The sequence below is a fragment of the Diabrotica undecimpunctata genome, chromosome 4 (genome assembly GCF_040954645.1).
Source record: "Diabrotica undecimpunctata isolate CICGRU chromosome 4, icDiaUnde3, whole genome shotgun sequence".
Lineage (NCBI taxonomy): Eukaryota > Metazoa > Arthropoda > Insecta > Coleoptera > Chrysomelidae > Diabrotica > Diabrotica undecimpunctata.
Window position 1 is genome coordinate 81,426,031 of NC_092806.1, and position 23,304 is coordinate 81,449,334.

A 23,304-nucleotide genomic window follows, 5' to 3' on the forward strand; every position below is an offset into this window, starting at 1 on the left:
TTAATATTTCTAAATGTTCCAGGTTATTTAATAAGGAGCCTTTATTACAAGTATGAAGGATTGTGAAATCTGTTTGTGGATCAAAGATGTGGTTTGTTCGTCGGATATGTTGGGAGAAATGTGATTGACCAGATGTTGGACGTTCTATATATCTAAGATGTTCTCTTAGTCTAATATTGAAGGATCTGAAGGTTCTATCGATGTAACATGCATTGCAGGTAAGGAAGCTCAACTTATATACTCCGCTATACTCAAGTGAGTTACGTTTATCCTTGTTATTCAAGAAAGTCAATCCCAAATTAGAGGCAGTTTTAAAAGAGATGTTTATGTAATCATCAAAGACTTTTGCAATCTTATAAGAAAGTTCACCTATGTATGTTACAGAATGGTAAGGTTTTTGTTCCACTATTTCATTAGAATGTAGAAGGTACCTCAACCTATTTAACCCAAAATTATTATTACATCCCATCTGGTTTCGAAATACACTCATTTTACAAAATATTTCATTTCAAATTCAACAGGTGGTTTGATGGTTCCCATCACAACATTATAAAATCGTTCAGACTAGTAGTATTAATTAAATGGATCTTCGTTATTTCTAATCATATCCAAATCTACATTTTCAAATAGAAATATTATATTTTAACTATAAACTGCTATAAATTTGAAAATGTTAAAGTGTTACAGAGATTATTATACAAACTCACCATTGTTTACGTCGGTGTGATGATATTCTGCTCATGGTACAGAAAAATTGAAATAAGAACAAATTTACTTTACACCGGTTTAAATAGAGAACCGTTTACCTGTTGGTATAACCAATTTCCGGTTCCAACTGTCAGATATTAGAATTACCAACTAACTATTGAATGCTTAATAATTCAGTCAATTTCTTGAATTAATCAATTATTTTATCATCAATAGTTTATCTACTTATTATTTAAGTTCCATGTTAACATATCGGAACTGGAATAAAATATTTAAAAATATTTATACACACCATGACAGATAACTCACACCAACAATTATTTCAAAGAAAGTTTGTAACTTTGTTATACATTTTGATTACAAATGTACATATTTAATTTAATCTAATTACCAAATAATCACTTAAGTTTGTTCTGTAATTTTGACTAAGCCGAGTTAGTTATCATAGAAGATGTATTTCAATTATTCATATTGTTACATTGAAATTTAATTATTTAAAGTTTGTTAAAGTATGCCAATATTAACACATCAACCAACTTTGATTTGTAAAATTTAAAAAATTTTAGATACATTTATTAATTTCAGCTTATTTCATAAAACTAGATAACTTAACTTACAGCATTTAAAATAGAAGAAGAACTGTCACACTTTAACCTACATTTGTCAAATTTACCTCTAAAATCTAATAAATAACATAAAAAACTCATTGGGCGCGTTCAGCAGACGGAGCAGCTACCGCTCCGCTACTTCCGAATCCATCGGTAAGCGCTGGACCAAATGTCATAAGTCAAAACCTGCTGGATTCCGCTACCGCTACCTTATCTGTCAATGTCAAATAAATTGTCATTTTAAAAATTAAATATTTTGTTTACGTTTGTCAGTAGATTGCCAATTTAGCTTGACTTTTAAATATTATTTAACTTTACGTCACATTCATATAATAGGAATATGGAAAGGAATGACATAATTAGAGTATTAGTGGAAGAACTTGCGGACGAGGAAAATAATATCCAGCTAATTGGAAATGTTGTGGATCAGTTGACACAAAATGAAGAATTAGAGCTAAATAATGTTGAGAGAGCTCAAGTGCCTCGTAATCAAAATTTTTATGAGGAAACCATTCACCAATAATATATGGGAGATCTTTTTGTAAAGCATTTTCGCATGAGTAGGGAATGTGCTGAAGTAGGTTTTAGTAAAGATTATTAGTTCTTTGAAAACTACATATCGTGGGCTTGGTGCAGAAACTCACTAAGTCAAAATAAGTCATTTTGAGAAAATGGCTAATAAAAAAACCTCTTGTTTCATGTTGTAGAAGCCCTAAATAATACTTTATTTTTTTTTATTTTTATGTGTGTTACTAGATAAAAGATATATTATCAGATGTTTTATCAGTAATGTTTTGACCAGTTTTATTATTCCTGTTTGTACAGATAAAAAAACCAAAAAAAACTGACTTAGTGAGTTTTAAATTTATACCATGATTGCAAATACGCAATTGATTTAATGAGGTTTTAAGTAATGGATTACTATAAAAAAACTCACGGTATGTTGGTATTAAATTTTATTGAATAAAATACAGATTCTTACATGGAAACAATATGAACACATAAATTATCACTCATGGTTTTCGAGATTTTCAGTTTCAGGAACAATATCTCTCACTGTCGAAGATGTTGGTAGTGACCTGTACCATCCATGGTATTCACTCGGAATTACTTCCTTTTCACAGAGTTAAATGAGATCTGCTTTTTTATTAATGGATATGGGTAGAGTGCCGTTATATAATTTTTTGAGTTCAAGCTCAGTGCAGTCAGTTTTTCGACTAGTACGAACTCGTCCTTCGATGTTAATTTTTTTGTACTCTCCGAAATAGTCGTATCTGTATTCAACAACATTTGACTGTCCTTTTTTAAACCTAAAACATTTTACCTTCAGCCAATTTACTTTTTGATTGTCACAATCCCATAACTTATTTTTCAGCAAATGTCTAGAGAGATCCTTCAAGTCCAGGAACTCAGTAAATTTAAGTTCTTTTGTAATGTATGGTCCATAATTTTTATTTCTATTGCGCTTAGATCTTGCCCTTTTAAAAATACTAAGCCAGTCGTTCACAATGTATACAGGTTGATATTTTTTTTTCTTTTTCAATAGCACTGTGCATTGAGTCAACTTCCATGTATGAATGGCCGCTTTCTAAAAATTTATGTTCAATTATATCGATTGAGGTTACTTGAACAAGGTATAAAAAAAGAGCAACAATATTCTGGTTTCTATTCTGACCTCCACATGTGTCAGAGAAAACAGTGATGTGTTTTACTTCGGGCTGTAATGTTTCAAACCATTTGTATAAACACGTACCAATTTCTGAGCTGCCTCGTTTTCCATTTAGTTCACTCCAAGCAAAACAGTATGCTTTGTGAGGCTGTGGAGTTTCATAAATTGTTAAATTGTACATGTTTACTTTTCTTGTATAGTACATAGATGACACATCAGAAGATGGTATTTGCAAAACTGACTGCAAGTCGAATGTTGCAGAAAGGAAAGATGGATTATCCTGAGATCTAGATTTGTCAATTTCCTTAGCTTTCGCGGCATCATTTTTTCTCATGATATGATTCCTATAATCTTCTTCTAAATCACGACGCTTTTCTGCATCTGATGCTGTATATCGATCGCACATTTGGCACTGGTCTTTTCGTGGTTTAAAAAAAGAAAGGTTATACTGTGTACCAAAAATCTTTCTGTAGACATGCATGGTAACTGCCTTGAAATTATTTTCAAGGCAGAATGAAGAATAAAGTTCATACATTTTGGAAATGCTTAGTCTTGAGTCTAAGTACAGTCTGTTTGTTGACTTGCGACAGTAATGGCTTTCCATTATGGGAAAACTTTCAATGTGAGCCTTAACTCTTGCAATATCAACATCGGGAGTTCTATTTGCAGATGGTCTTTTTCCTCGCTTGTCTTCACCTTCAAATACACCAAGAGAATTTCTGTTTTTGAATGCTGTCATTATCGGACCATTCAAGGTTTTCATGAAAAAAGTTTGACACACTCTAATTTTTTCGTTTCCCTTAAAAAAATGATATGTTTTGGCATTACCCCTCATTTTACTGTTTTCACCCTTTCTTGGCCTGCGAGTTTTTGGTGAATTTACTGCAATATTTTGTAGAATAAAATCCATTTTTCGCTCAAAAAGTTCAAGACCCCAATATTCCTTGCAAATTTTTTTCCTTTCTTCTTCATTAAATTTAATATTACATTTAAACCTGCATGAATTTTGGCAAGAAATAGGCTGGGGTGCTTTTGGAGGTCGTATTATCCCTCTGGTTGAGACATATTCTTGACCTTTATTCATCTGCTCCTTAGTTCGATTTCTATGCCATCTCTGTGGGTCACTTTTTCTCCATCTTGTTAAATGTTTTTCTTCATCATTGACCAGTACTTCATCGGATAGTTCCATTACAATCGGATGCTGTAAAGTGGCTAGGCCGGTATTTTCACTTTCACTCTCTTCATCAGAAGAAGAGTATGGCACGAGAACAGTTCTGGTAGGCATAGTCTTTTCAATGGCATAGTTGGTGACTTCAACAAGATCGCCGCTCTCCTTATCTACAGTATACTCCGTTGTTTCTTCAAAATTGGGAGTAGGTTTTATTACAGACTCGATGCCTAAAATAAAACAATAACAAATAATATCGTAAACTGCTAAGGGTTGTCTTATTGTAATAAAGACGTAAGATCTTAAAATTATATTTAGATTTTTTATCATAATGAAAAAATAACAACGAAATAGTAGGTATGTAGGTACACATTCGCTACTTACTTATTGATTCCTCGATAGTCACCGCTAACTGAAGTATTTTATGAGTTCTATTTAAATATGTCATGATTAATAATAGTTTTGACACTCTTATATCACCAGTAAAACCATAAAAGTAACTCAAACTCTGCACTTCGAATGATATTAATTTGCGTAAAATTCAAATTAAACAATATTTTTTAAGGTTAGGAAACCAACCGCTTTTGACAGATAAAACTCACTAAGTCACGTTTGTTAAAGAAATTTGACGCACACAATTCACTATGTTACTTGATGAGGTTTTGCGTCTCTACAAACTGGTAAAATGACTTAATGTGTATTTTCTATCTTTGTTTGTGATTACTTAGTAAGTTTTTACAATCAAAAATAATGTTAATACGATAGAATTAAACTAGACTTAGTGAAATATGTAAAGATCTCAATACATGTAAATTTTGACTTAGTGAGTTGTTGCACCAAGCCCACGATATAAATATTTTAGGTAACTCAGCAACTAGGAAATTTAGGAGTTATACCCATTTCATTTCAATACCCTACAATTCCTTTAGATAAAAAGTGAAACATCTATTAATGTGGCGAAAAGGCAAATAGAATTATGATACTTGTATATATTTTGGTTCATTAATATTTATGTTATATTTACAAACTTTTCTTATTTGGCTTATAAACACACTTTTCTCTGTAAAATAATTAATTTTAATAAAACAAAAGCTACTAAAAATATATCATTTTATTTACAACATTTTACAAGTTTTATTTACAGTGCTATAAATGTAGTTAATACAATAAACTGATTTGGAAGAATATATGAATAGTATGATTACAAAAAAAAATAACATATACAGTCACAAAATAAGATAAATCAATTCAGAAAAAGTCACAGGGTATAATGGTATTAAGTTATCTAATGCATGCAGGTAATGTAACACTAAACACAATACAAAAGCTGAAGTCGAAAGTATTACAAAGTTGGATCAGAATTATCACTTTTGAAGGGGAAAACTGATAGATTAAAAATTTGGAGCTTCTTTGAAGAGTTAGCTAATAGAAGAGTTCTGGGAGTAAAGCTGTTATAAGAGTAATTGAATCTATGAAAGGAATATAAAAAGTCTGCACATACCTAGTTGCAATATTGGAGAATAATAAACAAATATTTTGGAGAGAAGTTTGAAGCAGGTGCACAGGCTGTTGATAATTTTAAATAGAACTATTCAGTCTCTTTGATTTCTACATACCTCAAGAGAAGTTCAGTATACATTCTAATGCAACATATTCACAGTATACATGCATCCATACAATGGCATGATAGAAAATTGGACAGTCTTAAGTTTCAGTTTAGATGCAATGTAATAGGGGGACAAAACTGTAGACCTGTAAATGAAAAGGGATCTAACCATGGAGAAGGAGATCAAATAGCAGAGATGTAAGAAAAATCTTTGATGGTTCTCTTCACAAATCCAAGTAGCTTCATAGATTTCTGTATTGTTGTGGAAATGTGCGATTTATATACAAGGTTAGAGTCAAGGTTCACACCTAGATCCTTGGTTTCAAAAGTAGAATATAGGGTTAAATTGTGTTTACTATATTCGAATATTATTGGGGGATGAGGAAGGTGCAAATGAAAACTATGACATTTTGACACATCCAAACACCATTTTGTGTGCTCCACTTAGAGGCGATCAATATCCTTCTGCAGACTTCGGCCTGGCATTTGTTTATTTTAAAGCATTTTAAATCGTCAGTAAATATATAGTAAATTTTCACTTACTTGGAAACAACATATTAGATAGCTGACAATTAGATTAAACATTACACACAATTATCATCTAAATAAGGAAAGTTATATAGTGCCTGAAAGAAAGACTTTGATACGTAAGTAATAAAACCATCAACGAATTGAAACAATAATTACATCTACAGGCATGATAACAACAGAACTAAAAAAACAGAAACAGAGAGGAATAACACCAGCTTTCAGAACAAACAATTACTTAAGCAAATATAATAAGCACCAGAGCCAACATAAAAAACATTTATACATTGGGGTATAACAAACTTAATCAAAAACCCAACATACTATATTACATCTGTTAAACCGGTAGAACCTTAAACAAATGTATACCAGAACACAAAAGAGCTTTCAACAACAAAAAAACAGAGTCTACATGTACACTTCACCTTTTATATCATAATAATTCGATTAGTTAACAATTTCAAATCCTTAAATTAAGAAATTTATGAACCCTCACACTGCACCATAGTGAAAAAAAAAGGACCCTTCTGGCTGTATATCTTTTTAACTCTATATACACACAAAATTAAAATCTAAGTATATATCTACACATTTCTTAAAAAAAAACCTTAATTTGTGTTAGTTAGAGGTGAGAATCACTATATGATTCACGCAGCCTTGTTGACTGATATCGTATATTACAGCAGTGTGCATCACATGCCGATTCACACAAAAACAAGTCCATATGATTCATGCGACCTTGTTTATCAATGTAATATCATTTATTACAATTATATGTCCATTTCCACAATATAGGCCATTTTACAGAAAAATACAATTTTGCTCTAAATGAATATTATTTATTTCCAACTGTTAGCCCGTAGGTGTTTGTTGATTTCACTGTGTACTCTGTGTAATTCTTTATACTGTGAAAATGAGTTAAAAAAAACAAGAGAAACTAAATAGTGTAATGAAAACAATATTTTTTTAATATATAAAGTTTTTTTTAATTTCTTATTAAAATAACAATGTATTTAAATAATAGTTTTCGTTAAAAAATAAATATATAATAGATGACTTGAGTAGTTTTTATCAGTAACCCACTTTTCAGGCTGTGAGAATCAAACATTGGTTCACATATTTCAGAGGCCAAATATAGTTTCTGTTGCTTACAGCCGTCTATGTTTAAACTGCATTAACGATACTTTGATATGAGAGACCACAATTGCTTCTCAGAGCTTTCATAATTTGTGATGTGTGAGCATTACAAATGCGTGTGTATTCGATATTTGATTCTCGCGGCTGTAAAATCGTATTACCCGTGTATCACATTATGCTTCTCATGGCAGTGAGATGTATTAAAATATACAGATATAATTCTGAATGACCAATTTGAGACATACAGCTTTCCCCTCCTTTATTTGTTTAGAGACTATAAAGTGTAAAGCAGACATTTGTTTGTCAATTAAGAAAGGCAAAATGCTGAAATAGCTGTAGTGGGAAGAAATTATAATAAAAGTTATAGAGATGTAGAAAACAAAAGTTTTCAGAGTTTTCTTTTTAGATAACATTAACTATCAAGTAATGATCAATTTCGACGTAAACATTTTTAATAGCTAATATATGAAGTGAAAAGAAAGTATGAACAAAACATGAAGGAATGGAACCAAACAGTCATTAAATTGTAAAGATAAATAATGGATCACCTTTTTGTTATTAGGAAACGGCTGGAAAGTAATAAGAAATCCAATCAAGAAATACCTCTAAACAAGTTAAATAAATTCAATGGATATATATGTCCATATCGATACCTTTTTGCCATAACATCGTAAGTGACAAAATTAGGGAAAACAGTTTTATTGAAGAATCGTATCTATCAAGCCGCTAGGCACCTCCCAGCAAAATTATCGTAAGCTATAATAGCATAGTCTTGGAGAAAAAACCGAATTTGCTGTAACGTAAGTCACATAAAAATGTGAACAAATCTATTTTGTAGTTGTGAAAACATCGCATGGACACCAAAACATCGTAAGGTGCAAGTCACGTGGTACAAAAATTGCTACTTACGATGCAGCGAAGTGCGTTACGATCTATTAGTGCACTGTGTATAGCCGCAGAGTCAGAACGTAAGTACCACAAAATAATTTTTTCGGTAATTATTTATGGTTTTTACTTTTGCTTTAGGCATAAAAGATGTTAAAATAAAAAGTCGAAAACAAGAGGCTGGAAGAAGCAGAAGACAATGTTTGTACAAGTATATCATTAGGTGAAATGATGTGGAACACGAGGTGTGCCAACAATTTTTATTGAAAACCTCGGATATTTCACAAATGACTTTGAGATATACGAAAGAAAACTCTACGTCAGCCATATTTTCCAAAATAGATCCGAGAGGTAAGCATGTTCCACATAACAAGACTGGGAAAGAGCAGAAGCAGAATGTTTTGGATTTTATCACGTTGCTACCCGCTGTCCCACCTCATTATTGCAGAAATAAAACATCGAGAAGACACTTACCCACTGAATTTCATAATGTATCATTCTTATACGAACTTTTTAAGAAGAAACAGTTAGAAAATCGCATAACTAAGAACGATATCGTTTCCCTGCAAGTGTTCCGAAAGATTTTTATGGCAGAATTTAATATCGGATTTCACTTGCCGAAAAAAGATAAGTGCAAAGTATGTGAAGTGAGAAAAGACAAAGATTTTGAGGAAACAGAAGAAACAAAGCAATTGTATGAAAAACATTTGGAAAACAAAGAAAAATGCAAAGATTCATTTCTAGCTGAGCAAAAGAAAACTATCTAAGATTCAAAATTTTTATGTGCTAGTTTCGATCTACAGAAGGTGTTAAACATACAACATGGAGACAATTTGCTCTTGTACTACACCAGAAAGTATGCTTATTACAATCTTATGGTTGACGAAAGTGGAACCCAAAATGGGTTTTGTTATTTGTGGGGAGAATGTGACGGAGGACGTGGCAGTAACGAAATATCTACCATAATCTACAAATATTTGCAAGAAGTTGATAAAAGACAAACCGTAAAACATATGTCACTAAATTGTGATAGTTGTTATGGACAGAACAAAAACAAGGCAATGTTTGTAATGATCTCGACTTTTCTTAAGGATTCTGTTAATATAACATCAATCAGTGTGCGATACTTACTACCAGGCCATACTTATATGCATGTCGACCCAGTTCACGCAACAGTTGAGCGGTTTATCAAAAAACGCATAGTATGGGCCCCATCAGAATGGTGCACATTGATATCCAACTCTCGTACCAAACCTAAACCATTTGAAACAATAAAAATTGATTTCGGCGACTTCTTAGAATGGAAAAAAATATCTGATGATGTACTAAAACCGAGTAAATTCAAATGTAAGAACGGAAAACCTATAAAAATCAGTGAAATTAAAAATGTAAAATTTGAGAAAGGTAACCCAGATATTATTATAGAGGTTGACTATTTAAATAATGGCCAGAACTGCATCAATTTCACGATGGAATTAAAAGGAAAAAAAAAACAAAACGGCTTTATTCTCAAAAATTGTTTATTTCCGTTGCAAAGAAAAAAGACTTAATTGATCTCTGCGACAACAATATAATTCCTCTCAGGTTTCAAAAGAATAAAGAATATAGGCTAATGAAAACGTCAGCTACGCCAGATAAGCTAGCAGAATCCGATGAGGAAGACGAAAGCGATGAAGGGCCCCAAGATTAGATTTTTGCTGACTAGCTATGATTCACATTTATTATACCACATACAATAACATTAGATATTATGACTATTTGTAAGTTTATGACTAAAGCGATTTGTTGTTCAGTTCAATGCCTATTGTACTTTTTACTTTTCACAAATAAATTACCTTAAATAAACTATTTTTGGTGTTTTTTTATATATAATATATTTATGTTACTTTAAGGGGTTGTCTCTAAACATACTTTTTATCGTAAGTGCTGAGCTTACGATAACAATCATAATGTAAAATTATTTCTGAATTTACCAAAATTATCGTAAGTGTTGGACTTGTATAAAACTACAGTAGCAAAATTATTTTTGATGCTTCCAAAGTAACGTAAGTCCAACTACAAAAAAACTGAAACTATTTTAAAGAAAAATCATTACTTTACTTCAAACACTCATCATAATACGTCCGGATGCCAATTTTCACTTCAATTGGACATTTCTAAACACGTTTATTGAAAAAACTGCCGTGCTGTAAAATTTACTAAACGAGACTTACGATGTTATGGCAAAAAGGTATCGATATAATAAATATATGGCTGGAAGTAAAAACGTAAAAACAAAACAAACAAACACCTAACCCTCAATTTTAGTACAGAAATGTCATGAATGACATTTCTCTCAACATGTTGGATGGAGGTAGCGATACATTTTTACGCTACCAAATTTGACAGGCCGCTCCGGAAGTAGCGTATCGGTAGCGGTTTGATTTTGCAGACTTTTACTCAACAGTTGTGGAGCTGCTCCGTCTGCTGAACGCGCCCATTGTCTCCAAGTAAGAGATGTAGTGCTTTCAAATCCTCCCCCTTTTTAAATTTAATGTCTGTTTCGTCCCCCCCTTTTTTAAGCGTTTTCTGTGTGTCTTAAAGTGTCCTCAATTTTAATTTTTTAACTTTAATTATTGGACTTTACAACCATTTGTCACATATTACAACAGAACTTTATCAAAGAAATTTGATAATTACAAGTTAATAGACTTGCACACCCACACAATTTGTACATCTAATCTCATTCATTGTCTCACAACAGTCACCTTCAAAAATAAAATCTCAATAAATAACACATATTTCATAAATATATCTCTAGAATAAATATAAATAACTTTTAAATAACTCAATGGTATAGAACATTACTTTCATCAAACAAACAATTACATTACACCTATCTCTACTTCATTGGATAAAATCTGTCTCAAGAACTTCCCCGTTTACTGTCAAACAATTACAATAGTAGACTTGAGTTCTCCAATCAACAATACAGGATAATTTGAACCATGTTCTTTCAACCATCAATTAATAGAGTACCGGCATGTAAGTAATGTTTTATTTATTTGTTCATTTATTAATTCATTACGGTTTAATAGACTATTTTACCAATTTGTGGACCTTACCTTGTCTGCTTAAACATTTTATTCATTTGAAAAACCACAGACATGTAATATTGGCATAATTACTGTAATTTATATAATTTATATAATCTATCTTTGTTTATCTTTATTAGACAACACCCTAATATGGGTTTATTATTTCAGCATTTATTTAACTTTGTATCGAGACCTGAAGATGCTTTGCATATTGTAGAAAGCGAAACCGGTCGTCTGGATAGTTAAATTAAATTGATTGTGGGTAAGTCTAATTTATTATTTCTTTTACCTTTTGAAATGGACTCACACAAGCAACACATTCATGATTTTAATCAAGCATACTTAACAGTATTGCGTTCAATAATAAAGGTAATTTTAAATGAGGAAAACCACTATATTTCTGACACCTCTTCAGAAATGTTTAAATATTGTTGAAAGCCTGTTCTGATTGAAAAGACTAATTAGATTCTTAAGTAATCATAGTCTTCGTAACATATGGACCTAGATTAAGTTGTTTTTCTTCTTGTGTCAAAGCAAGAGTATTGCGTTGACACAAGAATGAAGGTAATTCTGTATTTATATAGTTTTTCTAATTGTTGAAATAAGTTATTCCAGTTATAAAAATTGGCAAACAGTAAATGATGAAAACCACTAAATTTCTGACACCTCTGCAGAAATGTTTACTTATTGTTGAAAGCCTGTTCTGATTGAAAAGACTAATTAGATTCTTAGTGTGACATATGGACCTAGACTAAATTGTTTTTCTTTTTGTTTCAGAGATAAACAAAGATGCCACCATGGGTTATTTGCCTTAAACACCTTAATTTATTGATGATTTACTAATCAAGCATACATAACAGTATTGCGTTAAATAATAAAGGTAATTTTATACTTATATAGTTTTTTTTTAATGTTGAAATAAGTTATTAAAGTTATAAAAATTGGCAAACAATAAATGATGTAAACCATTAAATTTCTGACGCCTCTTCAGAAATATTGAACGTATTGTTGAAAGCATGTTCTGATTCGAAAGACTAATTCGATTCGTAGTGTAACATCTTTAACTAGATAAATTGTTCTTCTACGACATAAAGAACAGTGCGACAATGGGTTAGATTCCTTAAACACCATAATTCAGTTATGATTTATCAATCAAACATATTTAAGAGTATTGCGTTGAATAATGAAGGAAATTCTGTATTTATATAGTTTTTCTAAGTGTTGAAATAAGTTATTTCAGTTATAAAAATTTGCAAACAATAAATGATGAAAACCATTAAATTTCTGACATTTATTCAGAAATATTGAACGTATTGTTGAAAACATGTTCGGATTCACTTGTGTTAAGTTATAATTTGTCTTCTTCTTCTTGTGCCACTCCTATTGGAGATTGGAAATCATCAAGGCTATCCTGACTTTTTTACATCTGACCTAAAGAGTTCATTAGTGGTACAGCCAAACCACTCTCTCAAATTACGCAGCCATGACATTCTTCTACGGCCTGGATTCCGTTCTCCTTCTATTTTTCCTTGCATTATATTTTGAAGTAATGCGTATTTATGCCCTCTCATCACGTGACCCAAATATTCGAGTTTTCTTCGTTGACAAAATTTCTGGGTCTTTTCCTATACTTCGCATTACTTCAAAATTTGTAACTCTGTCAACACAACTTATCTTCAGCATTCGACGGTAGCACCACATCTCTAAACTTTCAATATTTTTTATATTGTTCTGCTTGAGAGTCTAGGCCTCTACACCGTATAATAGCGTGTTAAATACGTAGCCCCTTAGCATTCTTAATCGGAGAGGGATGCTTATAATAATAATAATAATAATAGCGTTTATATATAGCTATATACTTATATATAGCTATAGCCTGTGGGAGTTTTTTTGTCAGTTCTTCTATCAGGCGCGGCCCCCTGCGAATGGGGGATACTCTCTGGGTATTCTTAGAACCGATACCCAGAGGGTAGCAGGCATACCTGCCGTGGAACAAAAACTGACACCTGGCAGTAGGTATAAAATGCACACCCATGAAAATGGAGTTTAATAATTTATGTTTAGGTCGCTGCCTGGGGATCGCCAGGGCACGTCTGGAGCCGGCGCTGGACGTGACAGCATGCGGGACGTCGGTGGCAGGGTGTTGAGGAGGCGGGCCCCTGTCATACAATCAGCTACAGCCCAACAACAAGAAGAACCACAAATGAGCGAAACAACAACACGAGCTCCACCCGCTGAAGGTGCTGCGCTGGAACATCAGCCGGCGCTCACTCAAGCGGGACGACCGAGGCAGCGCATGAAATGGACTGTGTCTATTAATGAAAACATTTTGCGTTTCTATTACAAGGTGACGAACCTCGGTCGAGAAACGATCGGCTATCGACAACAACTGTATGCCGAATTTTGCAGGGAGTACCCAGAGATTCAAGTATCTGAACAGCGAATAGCAGATCAATACCGGGTAATTATAAGAAATAATCTTATCCCAGAGGCTAGACGCGATACTATCAGAAGCGAAGTCGAACGGGAGATTCATAACCAAGAGCTAGTTGTGGATCAAGTCCATAATCAAATTCCTAATGAGCAGATTCCTGAGCCCATCATACAAGAAACTCAACCTGTTAATACGCAGCAGGACAACAACGAGTTGCACGATAGCCTGGTAAGAGAAATGGCACGTGCCGTACAAGAGTTTAATGGTACAAACCCACTTAGCAGACCACCGCTACCAAAAATAAACTCTTGTAAGAAACTAGGTGCGCTGTTACAAATTATGAACACTGAAGTCCTACCCAATTATATCGTGGAAGCCCATACATTAGAATATTTGCATATGCTGATTTATTGTGCAGCAACAGCAATTGCTAATGTTATGGGCATTAAGATCAGAACACGGCGGGGAACTAATATCGGAAGGACTGAAAACAGAATTGCACCCTGGGAAAAAAGACTGCTGAATAAAATTGAATTATTGCGCAGGGATATTGGATAAATTACAGAATACATCCGAGGAGTAAGAAGTCGAAAAGTAATTAAAAGAACTGAAGAAATAATTCTGAACACTCCAAGACACTCACAACATGATCCAGAAAACAACACAGCTCAACACTGCCTGGACACATTAAAACAAAAACTCTCCGTTTATTCAGGTCGCAAAGTATGAGTTATGAGAGTATCATAAGTATTTATACATAAAAGTCGAAAAACATTTGTGCCTCACATTAAACATTAATTTAATTGAGTTATACAAGTCAGTTTTTAGTGAAATGTTCACAAAGTGTTTATTATCACAAGATCCACAACCGTGAGTACCTATTTTTATTGGTCATCCTTTGTGAATCCCGATATATGCAACAATTGGTTATATTGCCGTTCATATCAGCAAACAGGCAAAAAAACTGGTTTAATTTATCATTTGTCGAATATCGATTATCTACCTACAAAGTATAATTGCTATTTAATTGATTTGGTTTAAATCGAAAATTGGACGAAAAATAATTAATTATGCCTGTGTGTATAAACTGTAAGCAATCTACCATAAACACTCAAATTATAAAATGTTTGGGATGTATCAATTCTTTGCATACTTCATGCATTGGCTTACAGGGCGAGGATGTCAGTCGGATTACACGAATGCGTAGTAAAAATATCAAAGTACTATGTAATACTTGTAGCAACGGAGAGGACAAGTTTGTTCAATTAAAGCAATTTTTAACGAATCGTGTGGAAACTAAAATGCAGGAGCTGGAAAGGAAAATAGCTAATATTAATCCTACAATACAATCCGAACATCAGGAAGAGATAATCGAAGAAGCCATGGACCGTATTAATCGATCGCACAATATCATTTTGTATAACGTCCCAGAAACTAATTCTGCTATGGAAGATAATAATAAAGTAAATGATATTCTAACTACAATACAAGGTGGTAATGCAAATCCGATTTCTGCAAGACATGTACACAGAATTGGTAGACGATCTAATAAGGCCCGTCTAATGAAAGTGACCTTTTCAACACCCGCGCAGGCTAAGTCTATTTTGCGTATCAAGAAGAAATTAGCCACATCTACTTTCTCTGCTATTTCAATTTCTGATGATAAAACACCTCGACAGAGACAATACCTAAATGAACTCCGGACAGAACTGAAACGTCGAACAGACAATGGAGAACAAAATCTGATCATTAAGTATGTAAGGGGTAGACCTACCATAGTCAGTAAAACTGAGAGCTCTTTAAACTAAATGTGTCCAGCAATTCCAGATCAAGTAAATCCCAACACGTTGAAATTACATGTTATTACCAAAATGTACGCGGCCTTAATAGCAAAATTTCATTGTTTAATGCCAACGTTAGTGATTGTGAATTCGACATTCCATGAGGTGGACAAGGTGAAGGGTGGTGGTGTAGTGCTCGCGTTAAAAGATTTCATAACATCTGAAATATTGGACATTACGGCTCTCGACGCACAATTTCCACTTATTGATCTTATTATTGCCAAGTGCCGGATTGGTTACAAATATTTTTATATAGTTGTTGTTTATTTACCTGATAGGTTAAGTTTGGTAGACTTTGAATATTTTCTCGATTGCTTAGGGCAATTTGATTACTTAAATAATGACTGCATAGTACTAGGCGATTTCAATGTTTCAAGGTTTATAGATAATGATATGTCTGATTTCAAAACTTCTGTAGTTTTAAGTTTTGCGGGCTCTACTGGCCTTAGACAATTTAACAATGTTGTTAATCACTTGGGTAGACTGCTAGATTTGGTCTTATCGCATTTCAGTTGTGAAGTGAAGCATGATGACTCACCTTTGGTCTATGAACACTCTCATCACCCAGCTCTTCTAATAACATTTACGGATATATTTGTAAAAGAGCCTAAATTTAGGTATGGTTTGGAGCAATTAACTTACAACTTTAAAAAGCAAATTTTCCTGCTTTATATCGAGAACTGTATGAAACGGATTGGAACTCTCTGGATACTTCTAATGACGTTAATGAAACTTTAAATAACTTTTATGATAAGATTTTTTCTGTGTTCAATAAGTATATTCCAGTTTACAAAAACTTTAGCCATAAATACCCACCCTGGTTCGATGCTGATATCATTCACAACATCAAATTAAAAGCAAAGTTTAGAAAAAAGTTTAAACGATTCAAAAATCAGTGTGATTTGCTTGAGTTTCAACGGTTAAGACACCTTGTCAAATCAAAAATCAGTTTGGCCTACAATGTATATGTCGAGAATATCCAAATTGCTTTATCCATCAACCCCAAGAAGTTTTGGTCGTACGTAAATTCAAAAAATAATAGTTCAAGAATTCCTGGTGTGATGAAATATAATGACATTACTACCTCCGACCCACAAAATATTGTGAATATGTTTGCAGAATTTTTCAAGAGTGTTTTTCTGTCATCAGATATTAATTTCAAGGCTAACTCTTCCTCAATTAACGCAGATTACTTAAATTTTTATCCTATTTTAGAGTCTGAGATAATTTTGGCTAGTAAGAAATTGAAAGACAAAATGACGTGTGGACCTGATAATATTCCATCCTTTTTGGTTAAGGATTGCATAGGTGCCTTAACTGTGCCAGTATTAAAAATTTTTAATTTATGTCTTCTTAACAAGGAATATCCGAGTCTCTGGAAGGAGTCAAAAGTGTGCCCAATATTCAAAACTGGTGAAAAGGGTCAGGTAGAAAACTACAGACCAATTTCCATTATTTGCAATCTATCGAAAGTCTTTGAAATAGTTTTGTATAATCGTATTTACTCACGCACTCGTAATCAGCTGTCTCAATATCAACATGGTTTTGTCTCCAACCGGTCCACTGTGACAAACTTATTAATGGTCACACAATATATCTCAGCGGCCCTAGATAATAGAAGTCAAGTTGACGTCATATATACTGACTTTACGAAGGCGTTCGACAGAATTCACCACGGCGTATTACTTTCTAAATTGTGTCTCTTTGGTCTTTCTGAGGATGCCGTGACTTTTATGAGGTCTTACTTGTCAAATAGAACGCAGTTTGTTGCTTATAATGGTTACAAATCGGAAAAGTACCTAGCTTCTTCAGGGGTTCCACAAGGTTGTAATCTAGGTCCATTATTGTTCTTATTATTTATTAACGATCTGTGTGAATCAATTTCTGCACCATGTTTATGTTATGCCGATGATTTAAAGATTTATTCATTGATAAGTGACCTTAATGATTGTCATTTTTTGCAGAGTGAATTGAATCGTGTACATGAATGGTGTAAATCATTTGAATCTTAATGCCAATAAGTGCAAAGTAGTTAGTTATTCTAGGAAACAGTCTAATTTATACCATCCTTATATTATCAATGGCAATGAACTTGAACGTTTAAATAAAATTAAAGGCCTTGGAGTTACATTTGATTATAAACTCACCTTTGTTGAACATGTAAATTTAAAGGTTAAAGAAGCACTTAAATCTTATGGATTCATAATTAGAAATAGTCGAAATCTCACTAATATTAAGGCAATTAAATTACTTTATTACACTTTTGTACGCTGTAAACTGGAATATGCCTCTGTCATTTGGTCACCTTTTTATGATGTACATATCCAACTTATAGAGCAGGTGCAGCGTAAATTTTTAAAATTTTTGTCTTTCAAAATTAACGGCATATATCCCAAGAGGGGCATCAGCAATGGTGAGTTGTGTAGCGGTTTGGACGTAGTATCATTAGAATCTAGACGAATTAATGCCTCCCTAATATTCCTGTACAAGCTACTACATAATCTCATTGACTGCCCTGATATTCTTCGACAAATAAATTTTAACGTTCCATCTTATCCAGTGAGAAATTCGATTACGTTCAGAAATACACAAGCTAGAACTAATCTTATGTTAAATTCTCCTCTATTTCTCATGTGCAACTATTATAATTCCTTAAGTGCTTACTGCGATATATTTCACTGCAGTTTAAAGCAGCTTACTAGGATGGCTGAGATCTACCTTGGTGACTGAGTAGTTTCTTTATGTTAAGGTAAAATACTCGATAAATGTGTTATTTAGTTAGTACTTATGAATTATTATTATTATTTAACTTTAGTATTGTATTTTGTCCTATAAATGGATTCTGTTGGACAATAAACGCTATTATTATTATTATTATTAGATAAGTGGTTCCCTGAGTAAGAAATGATGGTATTTCCTGTGAATTAGAAATAATAGTATTAATAAATGCTGTTAAAAGCTCATGAACACTCCAAAACTTCTTTAGCCAGAAGTTTTGAACTCCGTCTGGTCCAGGAGATTTCCAGTTATGAAGCTCTTTGATAATGTTCGAGACTTCTTCAGTGGTGAAAGGTTCATAAGGAATATTACTGTAGTGTTGACAGTTGTTCGTCGTTTGTTCAATCCATCCAGCATTGTTGTTATGAGTAGCTGGCGTCGAAAGTTGGTTTCCCCAAAACTCATGAATTTCTTCTTGGCTTGGGTAAGTAGGATTTATTTACATTTTCTACGGTGGAATTTAGTTTTTTATAGAAAGCCTTCTCTGCATTCTCAAAAAGTATATTGTCGCATTTACGGTTGTTACTAACCTTGTATCTCCTTAGGCGACCTGAATATATGGAGAGTTTTTGTTTTAATGTGTCCAGGCAGTGTTGAGCTGTGTTGTTTTCTGGATCATGTTGTGAGTGTCTTGGAGTGTTCAGAATTTGTAACAAAAATATGTTAATGTAACAAATATTGTGCTAGAGGAGTCTGGGTGACGCTATCCAGTGTAGCAAAAGGGTAAACTCTAAAATGTACCTTGATACACCAACGAACTAATATGTGGAATAACAGAAGATGGAAGGGATTAGATAGAAATAAATTATGTAACAGAAATAAATAAAGAGTAACTATGAATTTTTAATTATAGCAGAATTAAGTGTTGGCTAGCGACCATGCAGGAGAATGACCACTTGACACTCAAAGAAGGATTCGGCCAATTTGCATGCCCTACAGAGACCGTAAGATATAAGAACTAATGACAAGAAAACCACCAAGAAATAAACAGATGAAAAGTAAAAGTTGCTCTAGTGAATGCTTGGGCGCCAGGAAGTTAAATGTTTTCTTCCGAGATATCTTGTATTGCTGAAATATGAAAGATAGGTACTAATTGAAATATTAAATTTTAACCACACCTTTAATAATTACCAAACTTAGGTACAACTATTTTAAATGCTTATATACTAAACCACCACCTCTTATATACAGTTAACTATAGCTATATTTACAGTAAAATCCCTGAATATAATTATAAAACAATTTACCCCTGATATTCCCCTTAAAATTTCAAATTGTGACAAAGATTATATCCAATAATAATGTATAAATAATAAATATAAATATATACTACTCACTAATAGATAGTTTTCGTTCAAAATTGTTTAGGTTTTTAAGTAAAAATTCTCCGGGATATGTGTGCACACAATAACCTAACAAAGAGAAATTCAAGGGAGAGTTATAACCTCATCCCTTGGTAGACAATAAATAATTAAATTAAGTTACAATGATTAATTTTTTTTTTTTTTTTAAATTGAAGATATTTATTATTAAGGATAGTTTTTTGTTATTAAAAATAGAACCAAAAGTTAAAACCTTGAAGAGGACATAAAAAAAAATTATTTAAAGTAATTGAATGATAAACAAAGATAAGTCAGTTCTTCCTGCCAGTTTCCTTAGGTTTCCCTCGAAGATGATCCGGTGGAGAACTGGACTCAGGTGGTAACAAGATACCAAACCTGTATTCCCTGGATCAGGTACTATTGGACAAATAGTTCAATTTAAAATTCTTCTTAATTTCCCATAAAAAAAACCAACTTGAAACTTCTTCCCCTTGTCCTAAGTAAGGATAACCCCAAAACTAAAAAAAATTCTTCCCCTGACTTGTAACTGGATTCTTGAGTAGGCTAAAAAAACAGTTGTGTTACTCCAAGTCCTTTGTTCATACAAGAAAGTAAAGAAAAACCAAGAAAGGTCAACAAGTTGCTTTAAATTGAAATAAAAACTATATTGTTTTTCTGTAAAAAATAACCTTGGGATGGTATGACAATGTTTTATAGGATATATTAAATAGATAGGTTTTCAAAAAGCATGGTCTATATATATTATAGAATAGAAAAAAAAGAAATATTAGCCGGTTTAAACGGTATGGAATTGAAATAGATAATTGTTGGTTTTCATCTTTGGAAAGAAATAAAGTTTGAGATAATGATAAAATCTAATACTTGTAATATGTTTTGGGGTATTAATGAAATAAGTGAAATAGGACATATATAAGATATATGAAATACCTATCAAAGACGAAATTAAAATAGGTCTGAATTTTACTAACAATGGCGGATGATATGAAGGATTTTTCCATATAATGTATTTGTAATGTTATCTTACCGGCTAGGGTGATCCAACTGAAAATATCCTCGTGCGAAACAACAAAATAACTCAAATGGTTTCTTCTAACATAAACAGCTCTTCACATAAAATAAACTTAAACCAAATTCGGGAAAAAAAAGTGGCACTTCCCCAGCCGCCTTGAACAAACGATGTTCACTCGAAGAGATTCCAGCAACAAGTGGCGATCTGACGGTGCTACGGCTGTCACCACGATGTACTTTCAGAGTCTTAGACAGAGGGCGGCATTTAATGCCAACTTTCGAAAATAAAATTTACTGGAGTTTTAAATATTTAGTTTAAGAATATTTCAATATGAATTTAATTTAGAATTAAATTAAAAGATTCCAGTCACAAAAAGAAGGTAAACAATTATTTAAGTAACGGACTCGTTACATTCCCCTCTTACTTGGAGAAAAAAATTTTTAGTGAAAAAAAAATTTTTTTTTTTCTTGACTGATTGGTTAGATGTAGGTTAACCAATACTTCAACCATATGTGGAGCAATCAAGAATCGAGAAAAAAAAATAAACTTATATATAAAAAATTATAGCTATGGCAACAATTTGCCAAGTACAGCTATAAACTATATTAACTCACTAAAATACTTCCAAAACAATCTACATCGATTCACATGATTATAATTAACCACAGATTATGAGTGATGTAGAAATAAAGAAATGGTTTTATCTAAAGATACCCACATGTAACTAAGTAAAAAGTCATACTATTTAGAGTAAAGTTAAAGTAAGGTAAAACTCCAACATAGCATAGTATAGACTAGTAATACAAATACTCAATACAAATAATCCAAAATAATGTGAAATCGGACCCTGGTTCCAAAATTGACTCATCAATGGACAACAGATTTATAGAAGAGCATATCCAAGGAATAATCAATCAGGCAAATAGGTGGACTGATACACAATAATAAGTAATAATAAAAATACCAACGTACTTATATAAAACAATATAAGTAACAATAAAAATACCAAATGTATAGACAACAATATAAGTGTCGAATTGGATGGTAAATCCAAAATTGACCATACAGTGGACAACAGATTTATAAAGTAGCATATCCAAAGATAATCAATCAGGCAAATAATGACCCAATTCACACTATAACCAAATAAACCAAATAGGGTAGGTCCACATATACCCACATCCGGTAATATGTGCCTAACCTAAAAATTCATCAAATAAATTATTGGATCAAAATGTGGGACTAACGGCTTGAACAAAAGGACAGCCATAAAATCGATTCCATCCTGATGATCTGCCATCAGTACATTTGGGATCCAAAATAAAGACCAAAAATAAAACTAGGAGGTGTTATAAACTCAATCATCCTAGCAAATGCCAAGCTGAACAACTTGAGCTCAAAAAGGTAAAGTACCAAAGCATGTGAACTGCTGTGGTAACTTCTTACAACAAAATTAACTTATGCTGATACTCGATAACTATAGCATGTAGCTACTACAAATTTATAAAAATATCTAGCATAAGAGCACTAAAAAGAGTTTAATGTGCCAGTAAACTCTAACAACCATAGCAAAATAGTAAGAGTAAGGTAGAAGTAATAACAAAACAGAACATCGAGAACGAGTAGAGCAATTTCTGAAGAAACTGCAAATTTATAATTCGTTCTGATACTAATAAAAGAGAACAGGATAATTCCTAATTCAATATACCAAAATATAGATATGTGCCTGAGGAAAGAAGCGAAAATAACTATGAAGGGTCATTTGTTGCCAAAATATGAAATACTATCCATAATTGTAATCTAAACATGCTAGCTGTAAAGGGAATATGTCATGGATTGAGTAAACTATATAAGTAAGAATAATAAATCAGCTAAGGAACAATTCTGTTATTAGACCAAAGTCTGTAAATATTAAGGATTAAAGCTAAATATTCAAATCCTAATTAACATTAACAATAATTTACTGTCTATGGAAGACATTCTACTGCCTAGATAACTGTACAACTTGTCATGAAAATGGTGAATTCCGAAATTCATTGAACAACTGGGGCCAACAATTGAACTAAAACTTCGAACCCACATATTCATTCACCTATACACAGGCAGAATAGTCTATATAATATAGGAGTGTCCTAAAATTATGCATAATGATTGTCTATATAAATTCCTAATGACATAAAAAAAACCATCCCACATAGCAAATCCAGATGCATGTTCCTATATAACTTGATCATGACCAATAAACGGAATCAAATCCATAAAAAAAATTACAACATTCTTTCCAACCTGGCAAAACAAGTAAGCAAAATGGGAACATAGGTTATACAACACATAAACATATAGCACAGTATAGTAGCATTACAATATTTAGTTCCATACCAGTGCAACATCTAACATAAGTAAACACTCTAATGGCCTTAATAGTTTTAACTTATTATAAACAGATACTAATCAAAATATAAGCTGTAGGTATACCAAATCTGGTGATTAATAACAAAAATCTAAGAAAATAC

The 23,304-nt window shown here is 32.5% G+C and overlaps 1 long non-coding RNA gene across 1 annotated transcript; it reads left to right on the forward strand.

Moving 5' to 3' along the window:
• Nucleotides 1-1,872: 1,872 nt before the first annotated feature.
• On the forward strand, nt 1,873-12,359 carry LOC140439728 (uncharacterized). Its single transcript, XR_011950691.1, has 3 exons — nt 1,873-1,893; nt 5,016-11,648; nt 12,164-12,359. It is a non-coding gene; the product is annotated as an uncharacterized lncRNA (long non-coding RNA).
• The last annotated feature ends 10,945 nt before the right edge of the window (nt 12,360-23,304 follow it).